Source organism: Amblyomma maculatum, chromosome 5 (assembly GCF_055883805.1).
Source record: "Amblyomma maculatum isolate TAMU_Amacu chromosome 5, ASM5588380v1, whole genome shotgun sequence".
NCBI lineage: Eukaryota > Metazoa > Arthropoda > Arachnida > Ixodida > Ixodidae > Amblyomma > Amblyomma maculatum.
The window spans coordinates 55087244-55105107 of record NC_139348.1 but is presented as its reverse complement, the minus strand read 5'-3'; the positions used below and the strand labels follow the sequence as shown (position 1 = coordinate 55105107).

Below are 17864 nucleotides of genomic sequence, written 5' to 3'. Positions count from 1 at the left end.
AAATCTAAATCTAGAACACTCCCCAGTCGGAGTTATACATGTGGGTGAATGAACTGTCTGGCTAAGGTCAAACACAAGACACATGTCAAACAGAGACTCGGTGCTTTTAACATCACTAGTTCCTGTAGCCATTCGATTCCTGTAGCTATATCGATTATTTCCGATAACTAGCTGAGCTGTCTGGTTATCTTCAATAACTGTTTTGTAAACTTCTTAAGTTTCTGCAATTCAGATGACTAACTTACCACTGAACTATAATGCCCTTGAGGTGTGTAGTATGATCAACACTGCATTTCTGTAAACTGAAGGAACTTAGATTAATTAAACCAGCAATACAATATATCATATTAAATCATAATATACAGAGAAAACAATGCTCTCCTCATTCTAGTGAGCTGTCTTCATTTTAGTTTGGCTCTGGCGTGGTTGTGTCGCAGTCGTGAAACTTCTCCGCGCCCGGGCCAGACTGGAAGAACTCCACGAGTTTCTTTATGAGCCGTATGCGCCCGTACGCGCCGCTCCTTGAGAGGCTGGGGCACTCGTTGCTGTGGTCGGTGTACTCGAGGCCATACGCAGCCGCTCCGTAAGACAGTTGAATGTGCGCTTGTTTGCCCAAACAAAGCTGCAAGCGCGGGGTACAGTTTGTTCCACCTGATTCTCATGATCCGCAAATAAATCATTTTTAATACAATACTAAAAAGTGTGCGTTTCACTCATAAGAGGTATCGGCAGCTCCCGTGCGGTTTCAAAACATCTGCATTATATGTTTGAAATTTTTTTCTTTTTTATCAGACTTCACGTTTTCCACTTCATTGGTCAGCCGTGAAAAATATCGTATAAATGACATAGCTTCTGCAGTTCTAAGCACTAAAGTTAGTTCACTATTTGAAATAATTAAATGCCGGCAGATTACGGAGAAAACCCGTGATGCGGCAAAAGCAGATTTAGCTATTTCGCTTTTCCTTGAACGTAAGACCAAGTTAAAACAGTGCTGGGAACAAATGCAGTAGTCTCGTCATTACGTTAGCAGCGAAATAGCATACCCAGGCAGCATTGGCCGACTGCCGACCAATGGCCATTCACTGGTTTTAGGTCGGCAGCCGACCTGCATGGCCAATGGTGCTCGGCAGGTTAATGGCCCACAGTCGGCCACGTACTAGGTTGGGCACAAGCCGGCCAGCATCCTTGGCCCAAGCATGCATACTCAACTGAATGCCAACCTGGTCGGCCAAACGTGCTTGGCAACATTCCGGCCCACAGTTGGCCAGATATAAGTTGGGCAGAAGCCGGCCATCGCTCTCGGCCCGAGCACGTAGGCCTGACTTAACGCCACCTGGCCGGCCAAACGTGCTTGGCCGATTACGGGCCCACAGTTGGGCACACACCAAGTTGGCAGAAGCCAACCAGCATTGAAGGCCCAAGTCTGTATTCCATAAAAAAGTGGTAACTGTAACGCTGGCCCTGAAGGCCTGCCAGACATTGCCAAATTCACTCTTAAGATGGTTAACTTCATGCATATTTATGCAATAAGAGCAGAACTGCACCACTAAAATATTATATAAAACAATAGTTATGTTCCAGCTAAATTGATCAGAGGCCTCAGAGGTAGCAGCAAGCACTCAATTGCACCAAGCAACTATGAGGCCCAAAAAACAAATTTAACATATTAAGGGACAAATTTTCTATCTTTGGATCACCAGAAACCAGCAGGATAGCACATGGATTGCAGTTCTCTGAAAGCTCTTCTGCGGATTTGCAACATGAATACAGCAAGAGTACATGCATCATTGTTTACTATGGCATCTGAGGCCAATGATGGGAATATTAAATTACGATCTCTATCTTGGCGGATTACTGTTAAAAAATATATGGCTGATAATGAAGATTTGAACAGCACAATGTATCGAAGAGCCGTGATGCTGATGTTTGTACACTGTTGCAAATATGCTATAATGAGAAGACAAATATGCCAAAGAAGTTCAAGTCATGCAACCAATTTTATTTTTTCGTGCTCTTCACCCACTTGCCAACTCAGCTGGCTCCCAAGAAACAGCCTTTATACACCCATGCTGACTTGCAGGCTTCAGTCAGTTGATGCAGTGAATGGCGAGCTTGGAAAAACCGGGCAACGAACTCTGCAGAAAGAATCAAATTTCAACATTAGTCTTATCACGCTTCACCCTAAACAACTTTCCATAGCTCTCCAAGGCTACTCAGGAAGGGAATGAGACCCACACCCCATTCACTGCATGAGGACAAAGAATATCTCCTTGCCTTTTCTGTGTTTCTTGACTGCAGCATAATATTATACCCCTTTTAAGTGCACGAGTATAGGGAGTGCCATTTCGAAAGTGCACTTTCGTACAGGCAAACAATGCAAGTGGAGTGCACTCCATTAGGAGTGCAGTCATGGAATGCACTAACAGCTGACCAGGTATGTAGCCTCACTGAGTGTTTTAAAAGGCACAAATTGTAATAAACAAAAAAGGAGGCAGCCTTTAAGCAAAACATCTACTGACTTGTGGCTCACTCCACTTGTGGACCCTCGCCCACGTAAATGCACTTTGCCACTCATTTATTCACTACCTTAATTTGTGCCACTATTATCTCACTACAAATCTAGCATACTATGTCATAAGCTACTATGTCATCTGAAAGATCACCCAATAAATAAAAAGCTCTGCTAAACCAAGCCGCATAAATGTGCCTGCATGGCCTCGAGTAATGTGCCTAACTAAATGGAAGGGTCTTGGAGGTTTTGATTCCTCTCGCCCTCCCATCTGAAATGAGAAGCCACAGTTGGCAGCTCTTGCCAAACCGTCCATGCCACGTGGTAGCCTGAGATCATACAACCCTACAACCAATTAGTGTTTGGACATATCAGCTGCCTGCTATCATATCCCAGAGACGTGCCTGTGATTTCTTGCTCAGAATGCCGATGCCAGATTTTCTGGAGAATAATACCTTTATTGCTATTATGTTAAAACATACAACCCTGCTTTAATTTAACAAAATTAAGAAATTTGTTATACCAAAGAGCGAAACATCAAACAAAAAACAATAATGCATACAACTATGTTGCAAGGCACGCTAACGCTGCAGCATTGCTATTTTCAATGTTTCCTATTTGTGAGCCAATTGCTGGGGTGAACACATGCTGACCAATCCGCTTCCAATCACCATGAAGTCATTTCATTCTGGCCTACTGCACAATGCCATTCTTGACAGGCTAAGAATTTGTCTTGGATGGTGTCGACTTATGATACCTTAACAATACAAATTGTTCAGCTTTGTTGTTGTTAAATGTGTTTTTACTTCTATGACATTGATCAGTTTTTAGGAACTGCTCTTTCTTGTATGCTTTTTCAAACGTTCGATTCGTTTTACATTGATATCTTATTTTACAAGTGCATTCACTACTGCATAGCATAAAGTATCACTCAAGGTGCCAAAGCACACACCCCATAAGATCAGTTAAAGATGCCATGACAATCATCCAACATATTGCAGTTTTGGATTTGAGCAGATAATAACGCACCTTATTTTATTTTCAAGTCTGGGCTCCATAGAGGCATTCTTTTTCCTGAAATATGCAATTGAAATTGAGACTGAACTTCCTCCTACTGACAGCAACCAGCATGTTCAAATTCTCTGGTGACATCATAAACAGTTTAGCCACCGCATCATCTGCAGTGCCAGCCCCAATAAAATGCCTATACAGAGCACAATGTTTGCACTTGCTTACAAGCCATCATGACTGTTAATGACATTACTCAACGTATTTATCAATAGAGCACTGTAACCCTTGCATGATCCATTTCCTGCTTCACATGTACCTTCAGCAAAACTAGTGTCATCATCTAATGCGAGCACTGCCTGAACATGCCACTATGGTTGGTCCCTGTGCCAGCATCAGAAAAGCATGGCAAAATATTTTTCCTTACGAAGCCCTTAGATAAGGGTATGTCAAAAATGAATGTAGTCAACGACCTAAAATTCAAACAACTTTTTAGAAATACTTGATTGTTCGGACTTTCTCATGGCAGTACCCATGCTCCAGAGTATATGAGCTCCCGAAATTTCAAACGCATGATTGATTCTTTGATTTTTCAGACTTCATTTGCATTCACCGCGGCACCATTGCCAATAGCCAAGCCTCTATATAACATGTTTTGTAGAACATCAATAAATTCAGACTTACAGGGGGTTGAAAATGTGATTGCATAAAGCAAATTTTAAGCCAGAAATATGGGCTCACCGCTGCAAATACACCTGCAGCATTTTGGAGATGCTTCACCGCACGACATAGGACTATGAGGTGAAGCACCTTCAAAAAGTGGCAGTTCAGCGAACTCATACTGGCAGGTTTACCTTCGCATCAGGACGTTGTCTAAGCCAACATGTTCGCATGCGAGGTGCCGATATGGCAGCACAGCCATCAAACACCAGTTTGCCGCCCAGTGTCTGTTGAGTGGAGAGACCGTCAAGCATCAGACTGAGCTTCTACTTACCACTTCCTCCACCATAGTGGCAATCGGAAGTTTGTGTAAAGTAACTTTTTTCTGCAAAATTTGAGTTTTCAGACTACCCCAATTTTCGGGCAGTTCCTAGAGTTCAGAAAAATTGGTCATCGACTGTACTTCTTGATGATTGCAGACTGCACTGAGTGATAACTGCAATATCAGTAAGTTTTGACTGTGATCTGCAGTTCAAGCAAGTTTTTAATCACAACCGTATAGCAGTTGCTGCTGGTGCAGTACTGACTCATTGAGGTTCTTGTATGTGAGTTCTGCTGCTGAGGTATCATTGAAATTCATTGTCTTTTTTTTTTTTGCTGTTATAAGACACTGAGATAGCAAGGAAGGCTGTTTCGTAAGTAAATCCTTTACTATACCACTGATCAATTAGCAAGTGCCTTTGGCTGTGGCTTCAATGTGAAGCAATCTAGGTCTACCAATAATCACACCAACTGCAGGGGGAATGCCTCTCCCATATTCCTCTATTTAATCTGGCCCTGTGCTAGCTACACACAACTTGACCCCACAAACTTTTTAATCTCATCCATCCACCTAACTTTGTCGCCCCCTGCGAAGTATGCCTCCTCTTGGAGTCTGCTCAGTTACTCTTAGTGACAGTTGTCTTTGCATTGCATGCCCATCCCATGCCAATTTCTGCTCACTTGTAACTAGAACATGTGCTGTCTGGCCCACACTGCCCAATTCCTATCTCAACGTTACGCCTGTCATCTTCCTTTCCACAGTCCACTATGTTGTACTCAATTTAGGTTGAATCTTTTTCGTTAGCCTTCATGTTTCTGTTTCATAGGTGAATGCCGGTAACAAATGGCTGCCACAAACTTTCTTTTGAGGGATGTTGGTATACAGCCATTGTTACGATTTGCCTCTGTCATGTGCGACAGCCGACGCAGCGTAACATCAGTCAAAGCAGCGAGCATTTCGCCCGTTGCAGCACCGTGCAATCAACCGCCCAACGCTGACGTGATCCGGCGTGTCGAATTTACACGTGCCGTAATTTGTGTGCAATCTGTAATTTGTGTGCGTGAGTGTGTGCAAACGCTGGCCAAGCCTGATGCTCGAGTGAGAGAGCGTCGCCCTCTCCTGTTAAGAGGAGGTGGAGATTTCTGTCGCGCCACCGAGACTGAGTCAGCAGGGCTTGCTCGGACATGACTTCTCCCTTTCCCTCTGAACTGACGAGCGTATAAAAAGCAGCGGCTGATTCCGCTGCGAGAGACTACAGAGAGACTTCAGAGACATCGCAGAGACGACGTCAGACACCTGTTTCGGAAGCGTGTCAGTTTTCTCTCCGGGCCTGCTTCTTTGCCCGTTCGTATGTGATGTTGTATTAAACATTGCTTTGTTAGCCGACGCCTCGTCGTTGACGGGACCACTGAGGCCTTCTGCCGAGTCACGGAGCAGCTAGGCCAACGCTACCGATGGGGCCTCGACCCACATATAACACTATTCATTATCTGAGAGCACTTGTCAAATACACTCATTTCCAATCTGATTCTTCCAGTTATTTAAAAAAATTCCCTTTTGTTGTCCAGATCTATGTGCAGCCACAACTTGTCACCAGTGCTTGGCATTGTTCACTTTAAAAGGTGTTCACTGCCACTTCCAAGACCTTCAGAATAACGGCCTGGGGGGCGAGTTGGTGCATGATGGAATTGAACGGCGGCGCAACACGGAAACGGACACAGACAAGAAGGGGACACCACATGCGCACACTACCAACTATTTATTAAACGGAAAGGGGGCATATTTATACGTCCATCTCAGGCATCAGACTCATCGCCACAGTCCGCTCCAAACCCAACACGTGAACGCCGAGCAGCACCAACAGGAAATCAGACAAGATATTTCTAACCTCAGTAGAAAAACTATCAAAAACGAAAAAAAAAAAAAAACTTTTTTTTTTTTTTAAACGGAAGGCAGGCCATATCTCATAGCAAATGCAGTGTGGACCGAAAACAGCAGAGTAAGACATTAGAAGCGACCAGCCCGAACCCTAATAAAAAATAAAACGATAAAACAATCGTAGCAAAAGCAGAGTCAAAACAGTTAAGCAAAAGCAGTCAGAACCCTAAGCCAACAACAAAAGACGATCGTAGCAAAAGCAGAGTCAAAACAAAAGAAGTAAAAGCAGTAAAAAAAAAAACCAACTAGGCCAACAACAACAAAAGACGATCATAGCAAAAGCCGAGTCAAACAAAGGAAGCAAAAGCAGTCAAAAACCTCAACCAACACCAACATTCGTACCTCAAGGAGAGTCAAAGAAATGAAGCAAAAGCACTCAAACACAATCGTACACCAAAGGCATAGTCAAAAAAGGGGGAGCAAAAACAGTCAGGAACCTAAAAGCAACTAAAAACGATTGTAGCAAAAGCAGAGTCAAAACAAAAGAAACAACAGCGGTCAAACCTAAAACAACGCAACAAAATGCACTGGTAGCAAATGCAGAATCAAACGAGCGACGAAATTAACAACCCGCCTAACTAAACATCACAAGGCCATTAAAAATTCCGGGCGTAAAGTCGCACAGTGCATGCCGTCACAAAAAATTATCAAGGAATGAAACTTCATTTCTAGGGAGGGATACAGACGAGTTGCTAACACAAATGCTACCCTTCTTTTTGATCATAAAGTCTTCAAGAATTTCCCGTGCCACCTGATCGCGACTCCTGCCCAGAATCCTTATACCGTTAAGCAATGGCTCACAGTTGCATTCTTTGCAATGGGTAGACAAATTTAACCCGCCTCCATTTTCTAACGATTTCTCATGCTCCCGTGCTCTGTCGTTAATACAGCGACCCGTCTGGCCTATATAGACCCCTCCACACGTCAGCGGGATTTCGTAGACCACTCCGACAGCACAGGAACAGTAATGCTTGCCGTGCCTCTTTTCGCAAAGGGCTTTCTTCTTCTGCCCGATTTTCGAGCACAATCCGCTCAGCTTTTTGGGCGTGGAGAAAACGACAGGTACATCGTACCGGCCGGCGACCTTCTTCAGGTTATGTGCCACTCGGTGAATATAGGGGACCACTAGTGGTCGCCTTGATCCCGGCTTAGCATAGGATTTCTTCTTCTTCCCTTTCATTTTTTGTAGCAGGGTCTCCGCTAGGGTCTCCGCTACGCTACGCTCTATTCCCCCCGTGCCAAAAAGGAACTGCTTCCGTACAAATCAGCACACTCTAAGACTGTAAAAAGGGTGATTGCTTCACTTCGCCTAGAGTCCGCATTACTTAAGTCTTGTGCTCACATGGCTGAGGCTAATTTCAACAATCAGATCGAAAGACTTCGAATGGCTGTTAAAATCGGGCAAAAGAAGAAAAAAAATTTTTTTTTTCCCCCGTTTTTGATAGTTTTTGATAGTTTATCTAATGAGGTTAGAAATATCTTGTCTGATTTCCTGTTGGTGCTGCTCGGCGTTCATGTGTTGGGTTTAGAGCGGACTGTGGCGATGAGTCTGATGCCTGAGATGGACGTATAAATATGCCACCTTTCCGTTTAATAAATAGTTGGTAGTGTGCGCATGTGGTGTCCCCTTCTTGTCTGTGTCCGTTTCCGTGTTGCGCCGCCATTCAATTCCAAGACCTGCATACCTGAGATGAAGACTTACATGCAATGACTTGCAAATGAAGTTTCATTGCTTGGAACGTGGAATAAATAGGTCAGCCTCAAAACAGTGAAGAAAAAACCAAAAAGGAAAAAAAAAGAATAAAAACTAATTCGAGCACATAAATGACCAACCAAAAGATGAAACAGCATTATCACTTCCCTGTAGCTAGAAATTGTAATTATTTTGCTCACAATGCTAAGGAAGGGCTGCTGACACATGCAGTCTTTCGGCCAGGCGATTTGTGTAGCTTCAATAATCTCCCTTGTTAGCTTATCTCCATGACTGCTTAACACTTACATTTGATGGAAGTATAGCTGGCAAGCTTTACTTTCAGTCACTATAGTGGATGCTGAGATGTTTTTCAAAAGTGTGCAGTGTGCCTTGAAAGGCACTTAAAGTTTACACTGTATTCACTCAATTGTAAGCACCCCTCCCTTTTTTTTTTCATGATCGCAATGCCATAAGTGAGGGGTGCTTAGATTTGGAAAGTATACCCACTTCCTTATTTTCGCACCGTTATCTAGACGAGATGTGCATGAGAAATTACATTTTATTTGGCAAACGTGATTCATCATCATCATCATCAGCCTGACTATACCCACTGCAGGGCAAAGGCCTCTCCCGCATGTCTCCAATTAACCCAGTTCTGTGCTAGCTGCATCCACTTGACCCCTGCGAACTTCGAATTCTTAATCTCATCCGCCCACCTAACTTTCTGCCGCCCCCTGCTACGCTTTCCTTCCCTTAGAATCCAGTTTGTTACCCTAAGCGACCATCGGTTATCCTCTCTGTTAAGTGCGCGTTTGAAGCGCCCTGGTCGCGGGCAGAGAACTCGTGAAAAGACTGCCATATGTGTGTGTATTTTGCTGGCGTTCGTGTGTGTTTCTAAGCAAACGGAGCGGCCGTGGCAGACGCCTCCTCCTGTGAGGCGGCCTGCGAGGTGGCGCCGCACGGACGACCAGCAGAAGAAGAGCGTCGCTCCCGAAGACATCCGATCTGCCTGCAACCATCCGCGCCGAGCCAGCGAGTCGGCTTCTGAGAATTCGACGGGCGCTGGCGGTCAACATTTGTAACGGGGGTGGAAGGCGTCTTCACCAGCCACAGCCGCGGCGAAACGACGGGGGAAGTGAGGATTCCCCAGGAGCCTGGCGAGGAGGAATTCGAGGGAGAGAACGACTTTGAAGCGTCCGAGCGACGCGGCAAATGGGAGACTCGTTTCGGGTGCCGTGACGAGAGGCCGCACCCTGATTGAAGTTGTGCTGCAATTTGTATATAGTGTAAATAAATTATGTATTCTGCAATTAGAGTGAATTCCGGTCAAGGTTAATCGGGAGAGGAATGAAAATTTGAAGAAAAGAAGAAGAAGAAAAGAACCTGATATTTAACTGGCGCAGTCGGCAAGGGTCTTCCGATTTGAAGCGGACCGGCCAACGGACTCGACGGAGGCGGAACAACAAAGGAGCCAGGGCTGAGCCATGAACCTCGGGCGCTGACCAGCGGGCCAAGCTATCTTCAGAGCACGACACAGGTTGGTGTCTTGTAGGTCCCTCTTCCGCGGCGCACTATGACAACTGTGGGGCATAGTTTGCGGGACCGTAGCGGGGAAGGATGGGGCCGGGGTGCTGGAGATGGGCAGATGGAGCTGGTGGCGGGCGCAAAGGTAGGGGGCGTCAGCGGAGGCTCGGGGTTGTCGTTTGCCGACGAGATGGCGCGGTTAAAATTGAAACTGAAAATTGCAGAAATGAAATTGGCAGCAGCGGATTTGCAGTACGAGGAAGCTGTCAGGGCAGCGGCGGCCGGCAAGAAACAAGCGGTGAGTCCAGACAAAGGGGCGGGCATCGCGGAGAGTCTCGAAGGAGGTCAGAGAGTGGAAAGTTTGGACCGCAGACTGGCAGAATCGAAAGGCGGCAATGAGGCCGAGGTTGAGAAGGAGGAGGCAGTTACTAAGGTGTTTGAGGTGCGTTCTGGCGAAACAAAAGAAACAGACATAAATACGGTTGACACTGCGCTTCTCGATGCTCAGAACAGCACGCCGGCATCCGAGGGAGATGCTGTCGAGAATGTCACAAATCCGGCGCTGGTAGAAGCGACACCCGTAGTGCGCGTAGGGATGACAGATCGGGATGCGGATTGTGACGACGGTGAGATATGTGCTGAGGCAGATGTGGCTGTAACGGTCATCACAGCAGGGCCAGACGATGGCGACAGTGCAGAAAGAGGGCACTGCGCGCATGACAGGGCTGCAGAATTCAATGGATTCATGCGTGAGCTAACTGGTAGCGTTGCGTCGAGCGAAACGGAGGACAGCTCGAGCGTGTGCGTTCACGGTGAGGCTGCTACAGAAGTTTTGCTTGACCAGGGAGATCAAGTCATTGGTCATCCGCGTGAGCCGCGGGCACTAAGGCAGTCGCGCCGGGCAGAAATGGGGCAGGCCTCAAACGATTGCGTGCGCACTGGTCACAAGGGTGACAGAGATTCTCGTCAAGGGAAGAAGCGCATATCCCGCTCGACAGAAAGAAACATAGACAGGGGGAGCTTCGATCAGAATCTTTGCAAGCGACGCATGAAGTCCAGTGTGTGGAAAAAGAGTAGAACGCGAAAAGAGCAAATTTTCAAAAGGGACACAACTTTGGAGATCATTCGTATGGGTGACGCTGAACCGACGGACCGCCCTCCGCCGCAGGGGGTCGGAGGCATCCCGCGCCTAGCCTGACACGCTGCCGACGCGCGTGCACCAGCTGCATTGCTCAGAGGGAGCGAGGGCCCTTTTGTTTAAATTTTTAAGTTTGTGTTGTCATGGTGCGCCGGAGGGGGATCACGGACATCAGCCGCACACTGGTGTTGTGTGAGATGTGACGCGTTCCAATAAGTCACGCATCACAGTGGCGGTGGAGGTGTTAAGTGCGCGTTTGAAGCGCCCTGGTCGCGGGCAGAGAACTCGTGAAAAGACTGCCATATGTGTGTGTATTTTGCTGGCGTTCGTGTGTGTTTCTAAGCAATTGCATTCTTCCATGGTTCTGGTACCGTCGATGACACCAGGCACTGCGTATACAGGGTGGCCAGTTTTTCTAGCACGATATCCCCCCCCGTCCTTCAGCAAATCTGTAGTTATCTGATCTTCTCCAGCTGATTTCCCCCTTTTCATAGTTTCTAGTGCTTTTTTGACCTCGTCCTTTGCCACTGGTGGAACGTCTGACTGTTTTTCTCTACCGCCAATCTCATTACAGTCCTGACTACTTTGGCTACTGTAGAGATCTGTATAGCACTCCTCGGCTACTTTGACTATCTTGTCCATATTCGTGATGACGTTGCCCGCTTTGTCCCTTATCGCATACATCTGGTTTTTGCCTATGCCCAATTTCTTCTTTACCGCTTTAAGGCTTCCCCCGTTCTTCACAGCATGCTCAATTTTCTCCATGTTATACTTCCTTATATCGGCCACCTTGCGCTTATTGATTAGCTTTGATATCTCGGCCAATTCGATCCGGTCTGTTGGATTGGAAGCTTTCATACTCTGGCGTTTCTTAATCAAATCTTTCGTCTCCTCAGACAGCTTACCGGTATCCTCTCTAACTATCCTACCGCCTACTTCTACAGCGCACTCAGTAATGATATCTCTGAAGTTATTGTTCCTTGCTTCTAGGGTAATGTCGCCATCCTCGGTTAGAGGTGAATACCTATTCTGTAGCGAGATCCTGAACTCTTCTGCCCTCCCACTCACCGCTAATTCTTTTATGGGTTTCTTTCTTAGTAATCTGTTGCGTTCCTTCTTCAGATTTAGACTAATTCGGGACCTCACCATTCTGTGGTCACTGCATCGCACTTTCCCGATTACCTCTACATCTTGCGGGGGTTGAACACATTATGAAGTCTATTTCATTTTTAGTCTCCCCATTAGGACATTTCCATGTCCATTTCCGGTTCTTCCGTTTGCCGAAGAAGGTATTGATGATATGTAAGTTATTGCGCTCTGCAAGCTCAACTAGTAACTCCCCCCTGCTATTCCCAGAACCAATGCCATAGTCACCTACTGCCTTGTCTGCTGCCTGCTTTTTCCCTACCTTGGCAGTGAAGTCACCCATTAGTACAGTATACTGCGCCTTTAATTTTCGCATTGCCGATTCTACATCTTCGTAGAAGCTTTCAACTGCCTGGTCATCATAACTACATGTAGGTGCATAGGCCTGTACAACCTTCAGTTTATACCACTTACTAAGCCTAATTACGATGCCTGCCACCCTCTCATTAATACTGTAGAATTCATCTATATTACCCGCTATATGCTTATTGACAAGGAAACCTACTCCTAGTTGTTGCCCCTCTGGTAAACCTCGATAACACAGTACATGCCCATCCTTCAGTACAGTATATGCCTCATTCGGCCTCCTAACCTCACTAAGCCCTATGACATCCCGTTTCATACCCTCTAGTTCCTCTAACAGCACTGCTAAACTAGCTTTACTAGCTAGGGTTCTAGCATTAAACTTTGCCAGGATCAGTTTCCAATGGCGGCCTGTCCAGCGGAGCCAGGAATTCTTAGCACCCCCTGCTGCGTCACAGGTCTGACCGTCGCCGTGGTCAGTTGTTCCGCAGCCGTTGGTGACTGAGGGCCGGGGTTTTGTGGAGCTTATCATGAGAGGTTGCGGCCAATTACTGAACCAGGGTGGCCAACTCCTGTTCTGGTGAGGGAGTGCGTTGCCGAAGGTGTTCACCGGCATCAGGTCGCACCCCAAACCTGTTTATGCAATTCCATCGACACGCGGATTTCTTTTTCTTTTTTTAATCCGGTGGAGAATTGCACTGCACCGGGATTTTAACCCCGGTCCTCTTGCATGCGAGGCGGATGTTCTACCGCTACGCCACCGCTGCGTGCAAACGTGATTAAGTTCGCTTAATGATGAAGCTGTGGCTGCCCTCTCAAACTTATTCTGGATTCTGCCATGGCCAACAAACTGTTGCCACAGAACTGAGCAACATGTTCTCGCAATGCCTGCGAAACATGCTGAGCGCCACCGAATGGCCGCAGGTTCAAAATGCATGTGACATCACGCTGGCCAACTATGGCGTTCTGCGACACCAGCTGTCATTTAGTGTCAGAATGAAGCTACGCAAGAAGCTGAAAATCGTGTCATAGACTCTGTTCCCTCTCGAGACTTCAATGATTCCAGCTCAACAACTCAGAGAGCAAGTGCACTGGCAGCCTTGTCTATGCGCTGTTCCTTGCCAAAAAGACGGTGTTTAGGTTTGAATGCAAACTTTTCTTTATTTTTTAGAGTTAGAATTGCGAAAATAGTACAGCATCTGTGCCATTCAAAGGCACAGATATCGTACGTTCAGATACTATAAACTAACCAGAGAAGTTACTGAAACTGTGCAAACCTGATCAAAATACTGGCAACCTGTCCTTAGAATTATCAGCAAAAATTGGGATTGTTAGCCAAGTGATGATGCTGTTTCATCTTCTTTTGGTTAGCTGTTTATGTGCATGAATCAGTGCGATTAATTTGTTTTTGTTGTCTGGAGCCTGACCTATTCATTCTATGTTCCAAACAGTAAAACTTCAGTTGCAAGTCAGCACCCATCTGTATGTACCTTCCCTTTGTCCTCTTTGTCTAAGCCCACCTGTTCTTGAAATGGCATACCAAATTGCCCAACCATCAGTTCCAAAGTGCCTGCCATATGCAGTGAGATACAGCAAACATGTACACCAGCGCTAAAATAAGTTCAGAAGCATGTTTTTTACGTGAGGTTAAGGAAACATGCTGGACAGTCATGCGTGTGCATTGCGAATGTTTGTCAGCTATGACATGATAGGGGTTAGGCTTTTTCATTCCCAATTTCAAGCTTGACAAATCCTTTGAGGGTCTGAAGGTCCTGCTTTTTCAATAAAATTTTATGTAACAGTTTAACAGTGTTTTGGTGATAACATTAGAACTGCTATGCTCATCTCAATGCCCCATGGTAAACTGCACACTAACATTCTGCCAAATTCGAAGAACATGCTACCAATGCAGAAGCCCAAGGCAAAAGATGAAAACAGACTTTATCAGTGCGGAATGTTTGCATGCTGCCATGGTTTGCACTGGTGATGGTGACATCACAAGACTAACGAATACAAGAAAAACCTATGCTTAATTAAAACAAATTCTTGATGCAAAAAGTGGGGGATTAGCTCATATGAGTAAATCTGGTATTAAGTTACTGCAAACAGAGAAACGGTTGGTTGGTTGGTTTGTGGGGTTTAACGTCCCAAAGCAACTCGGGCTATGAGAGACGCCGTAGTGGAGGACTCCGGAAATTTCGACCACCTGGGGTTCTTTAACGTGCACTGACATCGCACAGCACACGGGCGCCTTGCTTTTCGCCTCCACCGAAAAGCTGCCGCCGAGGCCGGGATCGATCCCGCGTCCTTGGGAACAGTAGTCGAGCGCCGTAACCACTATGCCACCCCGGCGGGGTGCAAACAGAGAAACGATCCAAGATTTCGACAGCTTTACATCACTAACATCTATAAAATAAAAGAAAATAAACTTTTTGTATTTATCAGTGAAAGCCTGAATTTCCAAGGAGACTTTTGCTAAGTTTCTCCTTAGGACACAAAAAAAGAAACTGAATTGGCTGGTTTGCCTAGCTCAGCTCTTTCCGGTGCATCCCCATGGAAAGATATACAGCCAAGTATATTTCCAATAACTATTTGTGCAAGACGCATTCATGAAATTTGAGGTCAGAATGATGAACTCTGCCAACCCTGAGCTGCACTGACGCTTTTCAGACAGAATGGATGGAATTCAAGTGAGCTACTTGTTTCTCTCCAAGTTTTAGTTCAATGCCTTATGACAAAACATTCAGACATATGACATGGCCACTGTAGCAATGAAGTTGATAGCCATGGATAACCTACAGTAGAAATTAGAAAAAGGGGGCACAACACTGACACCAACACAACAGATTTGAGGCAGGCAACTAACCTGTGTGAGAAGGGATATTGCAGGTTGCATCCACAGCATTTTCATGACCCAGGCGATCCCAAGGCAGTGATGGCTTGTGTAGGTGAAGCAGGATTCAGGTGCTGCTTCAAAGTGGTAGTAGCCAGGCCGGAATAAGGTATGAAGCCAGATTCAGTGAATGCACTGCTACTTCAGCCTTCTTGTTGAAAGCCACACGTAGCTGGAAAGCTATGCTGCCGAGATGATGAGCAGCAACAAGGTAGAAGGGTCAAAAGCAGTTCCAGCGAAGCAAAGATTCAAAGTAGAAGAGCCTGCATTGAAAAAGGTGGTTTCAAGCAGTATTTATGCCATAAAACAAGGTTCATAAACAAGCTGCTATTTAGTAAAATTGTAGTAATAATATCGTTCTTGAGCAGCTTCAGGGCAATAAAATAAGTTTTGAAGCATTTTTTTATGTACAAGAACATGTTTCAAGGGTCAAACACCTTTAATAATTGCCATTTTTATATTCCCCCCCTCCCCCCCCCCAAAAAAAGAAACATATCCTTATGCATTTAACGCTCAATGCTTTGCTAACTACGCAAGCATCTTTCACAAGAAAATGCAAATGACCAAAACATGTACAATGCTTAAAATAATACAGCTAACCTGAGCAACAATTTGTAAAAGAGCATTAAATGGAATGCTTGCGTGCTTTATGACTGGCTTGGTTCGGCTTGTGGGGTTTAACATCCCAAAGCGACTCAGGCTATGAGAGATGCCGTAGTGGAGGACTCCGGAAATTTCGACCACCTGGGGTTCATTAACGTGCATTGACATCGCACAGCACATGGGCACCTTGCTTTTCGCCTCCATTGAAAAGCGGCCACCGAGGCCGGGATTCGATCCCACATCATTGGGCACAGTAGTCGAGCGCTTTAATCACTGCGCCACCCCAGCGGGCGGCACTTTTGGTGCACCAGCCCCATAACACTTAATGCTTTTGTCTAACAAAGGCTTGACACGCTTATAATTTATTGATAAGAGGCTCGATGGTAAAGTACCTGCTCATTTTCACAACAGAAATATTAGAAAAACTAGTGCAGTTCTCTGCAGCCGGACAAGCTTCCTAATGGCTCACAGTAGTTAATGGGATCTGCTTCGCTTGCTGTTCTCCCTTCTTTCTCCACCAATGATTAAAAAAACTGAAAGGGGGTCCTATATCAATGCACAGTGTTTTCTTTTGCAATCAACTGTGAGTCGTTTTAAATTTACTTCCAAACAAATACTTAATATGCTCTATGCTTCTCTATTTTATGAAAAACTTCATTCGTATTAGCAATAATGCAATTGTGTTATATTTCCACCACCGGTGTGCTGCCATCGTTTTGACTATGGCGGCACTTATAGGACAGATACTCAACTCACAGCGTGCCACTGGCCAGCTGCGCTTCTCACTTAATAGAATTGGATGATTGCATTTTTGTAGTCAATACTACTGCCCACTGCAGAACAAAAACATGCTCCACTAAATCTAATAGTATATTATTGTGGCAGCTGGTTTTTGGCAGTTCTGGAGCACGGAAAGCCGTTTGGAATAGTTGGAGCAAATAGAGCAGCAGTTCATCTCGACAAATTTGGAATGTGCAGGTCTATTTGAACCACAAAACAAGACGACTGCAAAAAGCACCTTGAAGGATTTTGTGCCCAAGTGAGCATGCCTCCTAAAACATGTCACTGATCAAATAAAAAAAGTCAAATAAAAAAATTACATGCTAACATGTATTTACTAACACACACAAAATAAAGAGAATACTAGGAAATTGAAATATGATATAGTTTACAAAGCCATCGGATGACTGCATCTGCACCTCGTGCACTCAAAGGAGCAACAAAACCTGTCTGTGGTATAAAACAGTCTTCCTGATTCACTAATGTAGTAATAAGTGCTCGGAATTTTTTCCTCAAGGCATTGAGAGCATGCTGTCTTCAAACTTTACACATTCGTCCATGCATTTGTCCCTGTCTACTCCGCCTCTGCAACACAAAGATCAGTGAAAGAATTAAAGGGCAAAGAGAATTGACTGAGGCTTAAAAAATGCACGTCTCCGGGAAACAAACATGTCAGAATTTTTTCAGTGGCCTCTATAGACAAAAATTTATCGTTTGTTTATTCTGTTGCTGCTTTTTTGCATAAGGTTGCAAATTAATTTTATCTAATATTTCAGCATATATGCCAAAGATCTTTCTTATTGGCACACTACACCTGCATTCATAAACCTCAGTTTAATCTTTGCGCTCATTGTTTTCAGTCTTCTTATGCCCTTGTTGCTCTCACACTTTTGTCATCTAATTATGAATCGCCAAGTGGGCCATAATTCCAATTCCATTAGGCATGAGTACAGCATATCACTTGCTGATGAAACTCTTATTACTTTCAACAAGGAAAATAAGCAAGATATTGTGAAAATATCAATAAACAGGCACAAGAAGCATGCACGGCATATAAGTTTTGTCACAGAGTTTGCTGCGTCATGAGCGTGCATCATCAGTTGCCAACAGGCAGCATACCTGTGATGCCCCCTAGCATGACAGCAAGCTGCTTATCACTGTGATGTCATCACGGAGAGGATAAAAATAATGCACTGGGAATAAAACCAGCTTTTTTGGCTTGTGTTACCGAGATCTTCACTCGAAAAACAACAGAGTTGAAATAATGTACTGACTTCTGAAATGAAAAAGAGGTAGCAGAAACTAAAGGATATGAAAAAAGCATAACAGAGGTCCTAATGCTCCAAA

At 45.1% G+C, this 17864-nt stretch overlaps 1 long non-coding RNA gene across 2 annotated transcripts in view; it reads right to left on the bottom strand.

The window, feature by feature from the left end:
* Window positions 1-1978: 1978 nt before the first annotated feature.
* Window positions 1979-17864, bottom strand: part of LOC146188340 (uncharacterized) — an 18681-nt gene continuing 2795 nt past the window's right edge. Inside the window, exons 3-5 of one of the 2 annotated variants that reach the window (XR_014707522.1) lie at window positions 15108-15397; window positions 3539-3583; window positions 1979-2135 (exon numbers count right to left, since the gene is read on the bottom strand). This is a non-coding gene — a long non-coding RNA (uncharacterized LOC146188340). The remainder of the gene's footprint in view (window positions 2136-3538; window positions 3584-15107; window positions 15398-17864) is intronic. The other variant, XR_014707521.1, reaches the window with a different exon arrangement.